The sequence below is a fragment of the Triticum dicoccoides genome, chromosome 7B (assembly GCF_002162155.2).
Source record: "Triticum dicoccoides isolate Atlit2015 ecotype Zavitan chromosome 7B, WEW_v2.0, whole genome shotgun sequence".
Classification (NCBI taxonomy): Eukaryota; Viridiplantae; Streptophyta; class Magnoliopsida; order Poales; family Poaceae; genus Triticum; species Triticum dicoccoides.
This window is the reverse complement of record NC_041393.1, coordinates 270,947,525-270,958,255: the sequence shown is the minus strand read 5'-3', so window position 1 is coordinate 270,958,255 and position 10,731 is coordinate 270,947,525.

The following is a 10,731-nucleotide window of genomic DNA, read 5'->3' as shown; positions in this document are numbered from 1 at the left end:
TTTCCCGGACGCACTTCCTTGCGTGCGAAGATGTAGCTGGTGGGTCCTAGCAGTCGGGGGGTGAATCGTTTTTTTTTTCGGACGCACTTCCTTGCGTGCAAAGATGTAGCTAGTGGGTCCTAGCAGTCAGGGGAAACATTTTTTCGTGAAATACGGTGGCCCGTCCGGTGGGTCCCTGCTGTCAGGTGGAGGAATCATTATTTTCCGCGTAATAAGGAGGCACTTCTTTGCTGAGGCCATGGACCCAGCTGTCAGCCTCTCCACGTACAGTCCACGTCCGATGGAAGTCGTTCCTCGACCATGTTGACCACACCGCGTCGAGAGCACCATGGCGGTGGACGACGGCGATGGCTAGGAAGGGGACGACTCAGAGCTGGGGAAGACGTGGCAGTGGATGCCCACGTGAAAAGGAGCACGAGGGTTCACTAGTTCAGCTTCGGTGTGAGGCTGCTGTGGCCGCAGAATAACAGGGAGTGTGGGTGAGTAGAGGGCGGTGAGGCCTCCGCGGCATCACAGCCAGCCACGGGAGGCAAGAGCACCCAGCACGACCGACGCTGGTTTGGGCGGCTGGAGCAAGAAGACCAGAGGTTGAGGAAGCACTACGGCCGTTGGATGAACATCATACGGTAACAGGAGCTAGAATCGTTCATATTGACTAAGTTGACAAAGCCCTCCGTCCCCATCAACTTGGTAGGCCCACAAGTCAGCCTCCCACTATGCTGGGTTCCAGCTGGCAGGGGGAGTATTCATTTTTTTGTGCATAATAAGGAGGCACTTCCTTGCGTGCGAAGATAGCTGGTGGGTCCGACATGTCAGTGGGGGGCACGTTTTTTCACGAAATACAGAGGCCCTTCTGGTGGGTCCCAGATGTCAGGTGGAGGAATCATTATTTTGCGCGTAATAAGGAGGCATTTCCTTGTGTGCGGCCGTGGACCCAGCTGTCAGCCTCTCCACGCATAGTCTACTTCCGATGGTGTCGTTCGTTGACCATGTTGAGCACGCCGCGCCGAGCACATCCAAGGTGGTGGATAACGGCGAGGTCCCGGACAGCAACGAGCCGGAGATGGGAAGACGCAGGAGTAGAGTTGCAGACGGAGAGGTGTACGAGGGTTAACTAGTTCTAGTGCGGTGTGGTTCGACAGTCGTTGGAGAAGAACAGGAGGTGTGGAGGGGTGGAGGGATGGCCTGGCCAATGGTGGAGTAGTGCTTCATAGCGAAGCGTGCTAAGCAGAGCTGCTAGCAGCAGGAGGCGGGAGGTGGTCCCGGCGGTGCTGGAGGAAGAAGATGAGAGATTGAAGATGGATGCCGGTCGTTGGATGTAAATCCAGTGGCTAACATGTTAGAATCAGTTGTTGACTAAATTGACAACGACTTGCGTTGGCTTCGATCTATTGGCCCACATTTTAGCCTCCAAAAATGTGGCACATTTTCAACCCATTTTTTCAGAATTTACAGTCTTTTTTTCACGCGGTAGAATTTACAGTCAATTTGATCTTTTTTTTCTTGAATTACAGCCATTAGATGGGCTGGGTGACAAATAATGTAGCATCCATGCGGCCCATTTATTTTATTTCCTAAAAAATTACACGCCATTTGCACTTTCTCGAAATACACGATTTTGCTGGGCTGATTCTAATTATAATGTTGGGTTGGGCCAGCAATGTTATATAAAAATAAAAAGGGGCTGAGCATTTTGTTATAAATATATTTAAATAATAAGTGATATTATTACATTCGTCCTTAAATCTTACCAAGCTTTTGTACAGAATCACTAGGATTTTCGTGCCAAAACAATCCAGGATTTTATTGTTAAGAAATTATTTTTATAACTTAATAAGATGTGGGATATTGTTTTCTTACATATGTAAGTATCTGTTAAATATATGATGACAATAAAAATAATATATAATAACATATAAAATAATTTAAATATATATAATATAGTTAGAAGGAAAACATAAGTTGTACCTGGCATTCCTATTCTTACATAGAAAAATAGAACAGACCTCTGCATTTTCTTCAAAAAATACATAAATTGGGCTGCCAAAAATAAAACCGCGGATGGGAGGTCCATAGGCCGGTCGATACATGACCGCCCTAAGAAAATACAAACAGGCCTATGGACCTCCCATCCAAGGTCGTGGGCTGCGCATGTTAAAAATGAAAGCCTAGACAGGGCAGCCCCAAACCACGTCCAACACTTGCCATAACTTGGTCCCTCATTTTCTCTGTGTTTCGCACACTCGACATTGTGTGGGCATTTTGACTGTGCATCATATGAAGATGTGTTATGCATGCATGTTAATCAGCATGATGTTAATTGGCTGGTTGTTCCATTTTCGACCATGAATAAAACTTCCAACATGATGTTAACCCTATTTGAAAAGGCTGTGTTAATATAAATGCTCTGCCTCTGAAAGTTGTTGTTTTTTATCTGAATCTGAACTTACAGTTTCTTATCTGAAAATGAAACTTGCAGTTTCTTCTATGAGAATCACATTGTCTGCACTTTTATACTCCTATCAAACTACATTTTTTTAAGTGCTAAAAATAGATCTCTGGAATTCATAAAATACTTCATATGCTCAATACTGCAAATCTGAAATTCAAAAGACATTCATATCTGAAAGTACTCTCAAAATACACAACACAAAACACAATTCACAACCTGCAAATACTGACAACCCTAAGCTCCTCCTGACAATTCACAACCTGCCCGACTATTGGGCTGGGGGGTAGTCCCCTCCTAGTCCTCGGCAGCAGACAGCCGCCCCGTGAGATGATATGAATGTCGAGGGAGACGATGGCTGGGAAGCGTCATTGGGCCAACTGCTTTTCTCCTCTTGCAGTTGGGTTCGGTCGATGAAGACTCCACTGGCTCGCTCTGGCAAGACACCCTCACAAACGGCACCCTGTAGATGCTCGATCCTTCAATCTCTGGTGGATGCTCCATCTGGGATCGATACTCCCACCACCTCTCCCTCATGATCGGATTCGGTGAATTTGTTTCCTCCATGGACGAGGGGAGCAGCTCTATGTACTCCGGCACGACTCCCTCCGGGAGTATCGCCGCCTTTTCGCTCTGTTGCGGATATTTGGCCATGGATGTCGCTGTCGCCGCTAGTTGGTCCTTGTTGTCAAACCAAGACTGTATCTCCAACATCCTAGCTAGCTTCACAGGGTCGTGTCTGCGATCCTCACATGTCGGTTGTACTCCTCCATCGGTCTACTTCTCCGCAGCACCTTCACTCGCCGACGGTGGTTTTTGAATGGAAGAGGAGAGGAGCAGCACTGGTTTTGGATTAGAGCGGGAGAGGAGGGATGCTGGTTTTGGACTGGAATAGGAGAGGAGGGGCGGTGGTTTTGAAATGGAAGAGGAGAGGAGCGGCGCTGGATTTAGATTGGAACAGGAGAGGAGCGGCGGTGGTTTAAGAGGAGAAGAGCGGAAGAGCGGCGCTGGTCTTGGAAGTATTTTTTTGTTGCTTTGCGTATTTTGGGTCAAAGTTTGACCACGTACTGTATTTGACAAGGAAAATGTGAATGCATGTCACCAAAAACTGCATCATTTGGTTCGTATCTGAATGTACTTTCAAATTATATTATTTTTGCAACATATAACATATATTTTAGGTGCGAAAATCATGGTCAATTATGACCCAGATTAAAAGGGAGACTAGTTAATGTGGGGTCGCTTTCTTAATTGAAGGGTAAATTGATTTTGATTTTGATCCAGTCACAGCGCGCCGGCCCTCTCGTCCAATCCTAAATCGCTGCCGCACGCTCCACTCCCTCTTCTCTATTGCAAAACCACCTCCTCTCCTCTCCGTCATCTCCATTCCAAAACTACCGTCTCGCCTCTCCCTCTTCTGATCTTCTCCATTGCGAAACCACCTCCTCTCCTCTCCATCATCGCCATTCCAAAACCACCGTCTCGCCTCTCCCTCTTCTGATCTTCTCCATTGCAAAACCACCTCCTCTCCTCTCCATCAACTCCATTCCAAAACCACCGTCTCACCTCTCCCTCATCTGATCTTCTCCATTGCAAAACCACCTACTCTCCTCTGCATCATCTCCATTCCAAAACCACCGTCTTGCCTCTCCCTCTTCTCTATTGCAAGACCACCGTCTCTCCTCCCATCTTCCAAAGCTAGGACCGGACCACTTAGAAGGACATCTATGGAGAGGATGCAACGGTGAATCAGGCAGATCGCCGGCGGCGACCAGGCAAAGTTGGCCAGGTTGAAGGAGATCCTTAGTTGGTTTGACAATGAGTGGGAGATTTCATGGACGGTGCGGGCCATGTGGCAATGTATGCGAAAGAGCGAGACGGCGGCGATGAGGGTGGCGATGTACATGTACTCCTTGGCGGCAGTCATGCCGCAGTCCTCTGAGTTCATCAAGTATCTCCTCTGGGCGATGGAGCAGACAGATTTGCCCGAGGCGACAGTCAGGCGGAGGTGGTGGGCGTACAGGTTGAAGGTCGAGCACCCAGAGGATAACAAATCGATCGAGTATGGTGTGTCGTTCGTGAGGGTACAGAGCCAGCCAGAGCCACAGGAGTATTCGTTCCCCCACCGCAAGAGGAGGCCGGATGGCACGACGTCACTTCCCCGCCATTCTCCACGGTTCCCTCGACGCTCGCCTCATTTCACGGTGGCGGTAGGGTTTAAGGTAAGCTTCGCACTAACCTAATCTTCCACCGGCACATGCTTACAATCAGTGTGAAAACTAATGAAAATCATGCTTACAATCAGTCTCCGAGTACTACGCCAATCACCCTAAAATAGCTCTGGACCTTTGGGTCAAAGTTGTGACACAGTGTACAATAAAGAAAAATGGATTGGTGCTTCTTTCAAAAAAGAGTACTCCCTAGAAAACTGCCAATATAAGCTACTAGTATTTGGTTAGAGGATTTGCTGCCGAGAAAGATCCATCCACAGAGAGCGCCACACATCCCACTAGTGGTGGTGGATGCCAATGCATGCATGCAGCATGGTTGGTGTCAGTAATTTTTACTTGGCACACCTCGCACTCTGCATATATGTCGGTTCCATACATACATTTGTGCAGTTCCACCAAAATGCAGCTGAATAACCCTGTTTGCACAGATAATGAAAAAGCGTGATTACATTATAGTGGCACTAGTTGATGAAACACACAAAATAAATAGAAGAAAATATTGTGATAGTATCATAGTATGCCATGCTGCGAGGGCGAGATGGGCCATGCGACGCCTCATACGGTATACCTCATACTGGACATCGTCCCAAGTCTCCCAGATACACCTTCTGCCAGTGATGAACATCAGTGTACAACGGTAGTATAAGGAGGTGCCTTGAGACATTCAAATCTCTATTTTTGTACATATCAACTAAAATTAAGCACCCTAGTTTGCAGAAACGCTTAAACATTAACAATGGGACTAGTTGATGAAACATACATTAACAAAGAGTAGCACTTTCTTTATCTACATTGGAAATGAAATGATAGAGATGACACTCGCTCTATTTTAACTATATTATTACTTCATTTTATCAGTGACACTAGGGTCGAGCAGGTGGCAAACGAGGTGTACCGTGCGTCGCAAGGATGGAGGCCGGGGGTGCTTAGACTGGGATGCTGAAGCTGGCTCTTTCAGTCACCAACATGGATGATTCAATTCATGAGACCTTTTGGTGTAGTTCACCTAAAATGAAGCAATGTCCCGTGAGCTAGCAGCTTCTTCTTCAAAAAAATTTAAGAAAAGGGCTCCAGCCCCGGTTCCATTTCCGTCAGAAAACGAAACCCACAGGGTTCTAGTGATTGCGATGACGTCTACCGGGCGGCAGACGATTTTTTGAGCCTTGCCTTCGATCAACCGATGTTGTTGCTGGGCCCATCGGTGGCATCAGGGACTGAGACCGACACGTAGACTGGTGCTGAGACTGAGACCAACGCTGAGACTCGGACTGGCATCAAGACCGGCGCTGAGGCTGAGACCGGCACTACCTCGGGGAGCGGAGCCGGTGTAGAACCGAAAGCAAAGAGGCAACGACTTCCTAACAAACTCATGACTACTAGACTGGGTCATGAATGTGGAAGACGGCAATTTTGAGCCAAACGCGCCCGAGGAAGCGCGCGCGTGCTACGGCAATCAAATAGGCTGCATCGTACAGACAACCGCCACCATCAACGATGAGAAACTATAGAAGATAGATAATATGAGGCCCTCCCTCCTAAAGAAGTTTCACTAGATATTCTTGTTCCCAGGCCGGAACGAAAAGGATTATGAAGATCCAGATAAGGACCCGACAATGAAGAAGATAAACAAATATGCCATGACCAAGTTTAGCCATGCGTTGGCTGCCTGGAAAACAAGGGTGAAAGCAAGGATCATCGACAAGAAGGAACCCTACTCTGAGATTGTAAGGGATAATCCGACAATCACGGAAGAGCAGTTTCAAATATTCAAGGAGGCTTGCAAGGCCGAAGCTGCCAAAAAAAGTCTAAGTACATGAAGGGGCTTCAAGAGAGGAACATTGGGAGCCACCACCTCGGAAGCTGTGGTTACGACGGGAAGAGCTCCAAATGGGCTAAGGAAGACGCGGAAGACGCGAGTCTAGGCATCCCAGACCCCTTGGAAGAGTTCACCGTCCCATGGATGAGGATGAGGATGACGATGGCACTGAACAGTATGTCTATATTGGCGCCTACTCAGGGTATGAGCGTCATGAGTCGGTGCCTAAATTGCCGTCTCCGGAGGCTGAACGTATCATGGACGACCTTTCGGTAGTAAAGAAGTCTAGGAAGAGAGCGAGGAAAGGCAAAAAAGCTGATTCTATGATCCAGCCGCCTCAGCAGCCTCAGCTTCAGGACCGTATAGATATCCCTAATGCGGATAAATGGCATATCCACGGTCAACCAATCCTACCTGGAAGAGCGCTAGGGGCCAGATTCGGCGATCTAAGAAGACTTCATGACGATGTGCTACGCATAGAGAAAGGCCTCATCGCCTCGAAAGATCTAGGATACCCACTCTACGTGGTTAACGTTCTGCGGCAAATGTCGTACGTCGACTGCTTCCCCGCGGATAAGTTATTCCTTCGATTCGATTACATATTCGACATGTTTCACGTGAAGAAGCTGGATTTTATGTTTGTCCGCCTTTATGCCTTGCACATGAACTACATCATCGAGGTTGAGCAGATACCTCATATCTGTGTCGCTGACCCGTACTACATGCACGAGAGTTTCTTGGGAGTCTGCGCAAAGCACAATGAATACGCGAGGGAATACATCGTCAGTTTCATGCTCGCCAATAAGGATAAGGAGGCGATTCTCGTGCCTTATCATCCCGTGTAAGTCATCCGCGTGGATATCCTTCCTTCGATTTCAATCATTCATTTGCACAATGGAGGCTAATTAATTTGAGGTATACTTACTTTGCGCGGCGGCGGGTGCGCCGTCCTCATCATCCTCTACCCGCGATACTCCCACGCTCTTTACTTGGACTCATCGAAGAACATTCACAAAAAGGATTACACCCACATCAAGGCTATTCTCGACAGTGTTGTGTTTTACTACCAAGCACGGGGTGGAGAGGTCAAGGACAAGAAGAGAAGGGGCGGCAGGCTCGCCTTTGGCCATAAGACCGACTTCTGATGCATCCAGCAACTGAGCGATTCTCTTAATGATGGATTCTATGTCCTACACCTCATGCTGGAGTACAGACGGGATCACCAGAACCTTCGCGTGTCACCTAGATCTGGCGATGCCCATATTCTACAATGGGCAAAGGACGTAGGAGATATCAAGGATCATCGACTTCGAGCTGAGTTCTATAACATCTAGCGCGAACTTTCCCAAATCATCATGAAGGAGGTTGTCGGAAAAACAGGGATGTTCTATGAAGAAGGACAAGTGTCGCGGGAGACGTCCGAACATGGGTAGCCCCTCAGCGTCTCGATATGAAGCCTTTCACTAAGCTCGGGGACTATCTCCCTGACATGGATGGACGGCACGATATGTTGGAGTGATTGTCGATATATGACATTGTGTCCGTTTAGTCCATACTTTCTGTATAACAAAACTTTGAGTTATGCACGGCAAAACTTTATTTGTGATGTAATTAACCGTCCTCCTCCTCGACTAGCGAAGATCACTCTAGTTAGGGCATTTTGGGTATGATGAACTTTGTTATTTATGATTATGATATGTTGTTTCTATTTTTGCCAAGTTTGTCTCTTTCTGTTGCTCAACTATATATGTTGCATATCATTGAATCATGTGACGATGCAGGTGCATAGATCATCGATGGCGAAGAAGTGCTACGCCAGGAGTATACATACGACGAGTGGTCGGAGTGTCAGGCCCAGGTGTACCGGTTTCCGGTTTCCGAGCGACAGGCAGTAGTTAGTTTAGGTTCACGCTAATGCGAGAGAGGGATACGAACTCATGTACTGCATAGTTCCACTCTCACTCAAAGTGATAGCTCTTCTCGCGTATATCATTGTTTAGATGGATGACGATGTATTTGCAAGTAATCGAGACTTGTATTGCTATTTTCGAGATGATGATGAGAGACCACTTTGTGTTGGATGATGATTATGATGATGACATGATTTGATGAGACTAGTTGTATGTATATGCTATGATTACATTTGTATGTGTATGATATGCTAAAGATTATTGTATAAAGCCTATTCAAATACAAAAAAATATGCAGAAAAAAACTAATAAAACTAGTAGTAGCGAGGGGAAAAAAGTTAGCAGTAGCGCCGCCTTACCAGTAGCGCTTCCTTGTAAAAAGCGTTGCAGATAATATTAGCAGCGCTCTTCACTGAAGCGCGCTACAGCTATCCATGTATAGCAGTAGCGTGGGACGACAGGCGCTACTGCTACATGTTAGCTGTAGCGCCTTATCAGTAGCGCATCGTCCCGCGCTACTGATAGGCCTAAAACCCACGCTGCTGCTAGGCTTTTCCCTAGTAGTGATAGTAGGCCTCTCGCACCACCTCCTAGTCGCAGCCCTCTCCACTCGTCCATCTCTCTAGGCCTTATTTGCTTCTAACACATGCATGCATGTATACGTACCGATCTCCCTACATATAGCTAGGTCGACTATAATTCTTTTTCCCCACGCACCGATCGACTTACCTCACTAGTTATATCTCTCCCTTTCTCGGGCACATGACGATTGATCTTCCTATGTAGTTACGTCCCCTTACCACAACCATATCGTCCCCCTCATCATCCTTGCATGACTCCCGAGCCGCCTCTCACACGCACGTGCATAGACAGGCAAACATCCTCTCTCTTATTGATATTGCACTCATACCCTCTGTTTGTCTAGCAGGCCTCTCCCACCATTTGCGAGAAGCAACTCCACCACCAACCCTCTGACACTCTACCTTTGTCTTTCTCCCAACCTTATACCTCTGCTACACATATGCATGGATGCCGATCGATCTCCCTCAATACATAGCTAGGTCTCTCTCCTTCTCCACACATATACTAGCCGATCTACCTCTCTATAGTTAGGTCTTAGCCCCCTCCACCCCCGCTGCACACACCGATAGTCCAACGTTGTAGGTAGGTATCCATGCCACAGAGAAAAACTGCACCTCTCCCCTCTCACATTCCAGTAGGCCATCTTCCATGTATCATTGACATGGGCAAACACAAATTCGATGGAACTCTTTATCAATCACGCACCCACACACTTCATCTCTATTTTCGATTCTATCGATATCTCACGCTAATGATCCATCCACTATATTCTCGTGGATTGCTCCCTCTATATATCTCTACTCTCTACTCATAAAAAACAGAATTGGTGATGATGGTGTGCCTGCCATCCTACAATATAGGTCGTACGATCTATATCGGACGCATAGGAAAGAAACTATGACACTTTTATAGAAAGATACCCGCACCCCTCTCCACATTTGTAGATAAGGCCTTCCCTCGTTCATCCTTATCTCCCACAAGATAAACTACTAATATAAATGCATCTTGATGTTCCGTGCAACGCATGGGCATCTTGCTAGTGATATATCCATGACTCTGTTTCACACACATTGCATATGTTATGTTTTTTTTGTTTGAGATATCATCGACACACTGCCTCTGTGTTTCGCCCAAACCATCTCTCTCACACCCACCCACGTACGTACCTGCACCTAAAGAAGAGGCACACGCACAACGCACGAACTCACCTCTCATTCCCGGACACACCCACACAGGTACACGGTGGAGTTCATTTCTGTATGAAAAGGCAGCCCACTGATAATTTCACGCGTGTAGCGATTGTTTACTCGAAGGAGGATCATGTACCACACGTAGACGGAACAAATTTCGACTTGACGCGTTAGTATTAATTAAAGTTATATTCCTCAGTAGCACGTATAGAATATAAAACGATTGTCGTCGGGAAAAAAGAAAAATCTGCGCCACTATATACAATGGAGCCTGCCTGTCGGGATTTGTCTCTCGTCACACTATCTCACACAAGGTGGCGGTGGCCTCTCCCTCTCTCACCGTTGGTCACTGATCTGGCCGAATCCCATTCGCCGGTGGAAAGGGAGGATGTGCATTGTTTCTCCATTCCACAGTGTTGAGGCAGCACGTCTCGATCTACGGTACCCATCGTTCTCTCTGACCAAACTCCGGCGATGTAGGGCCTTCACCACTTGCTCGCTACCGCAGTATGGGCAGATCCCGGCTGCCAGCGCCCTCCTAGTTATATCCTAA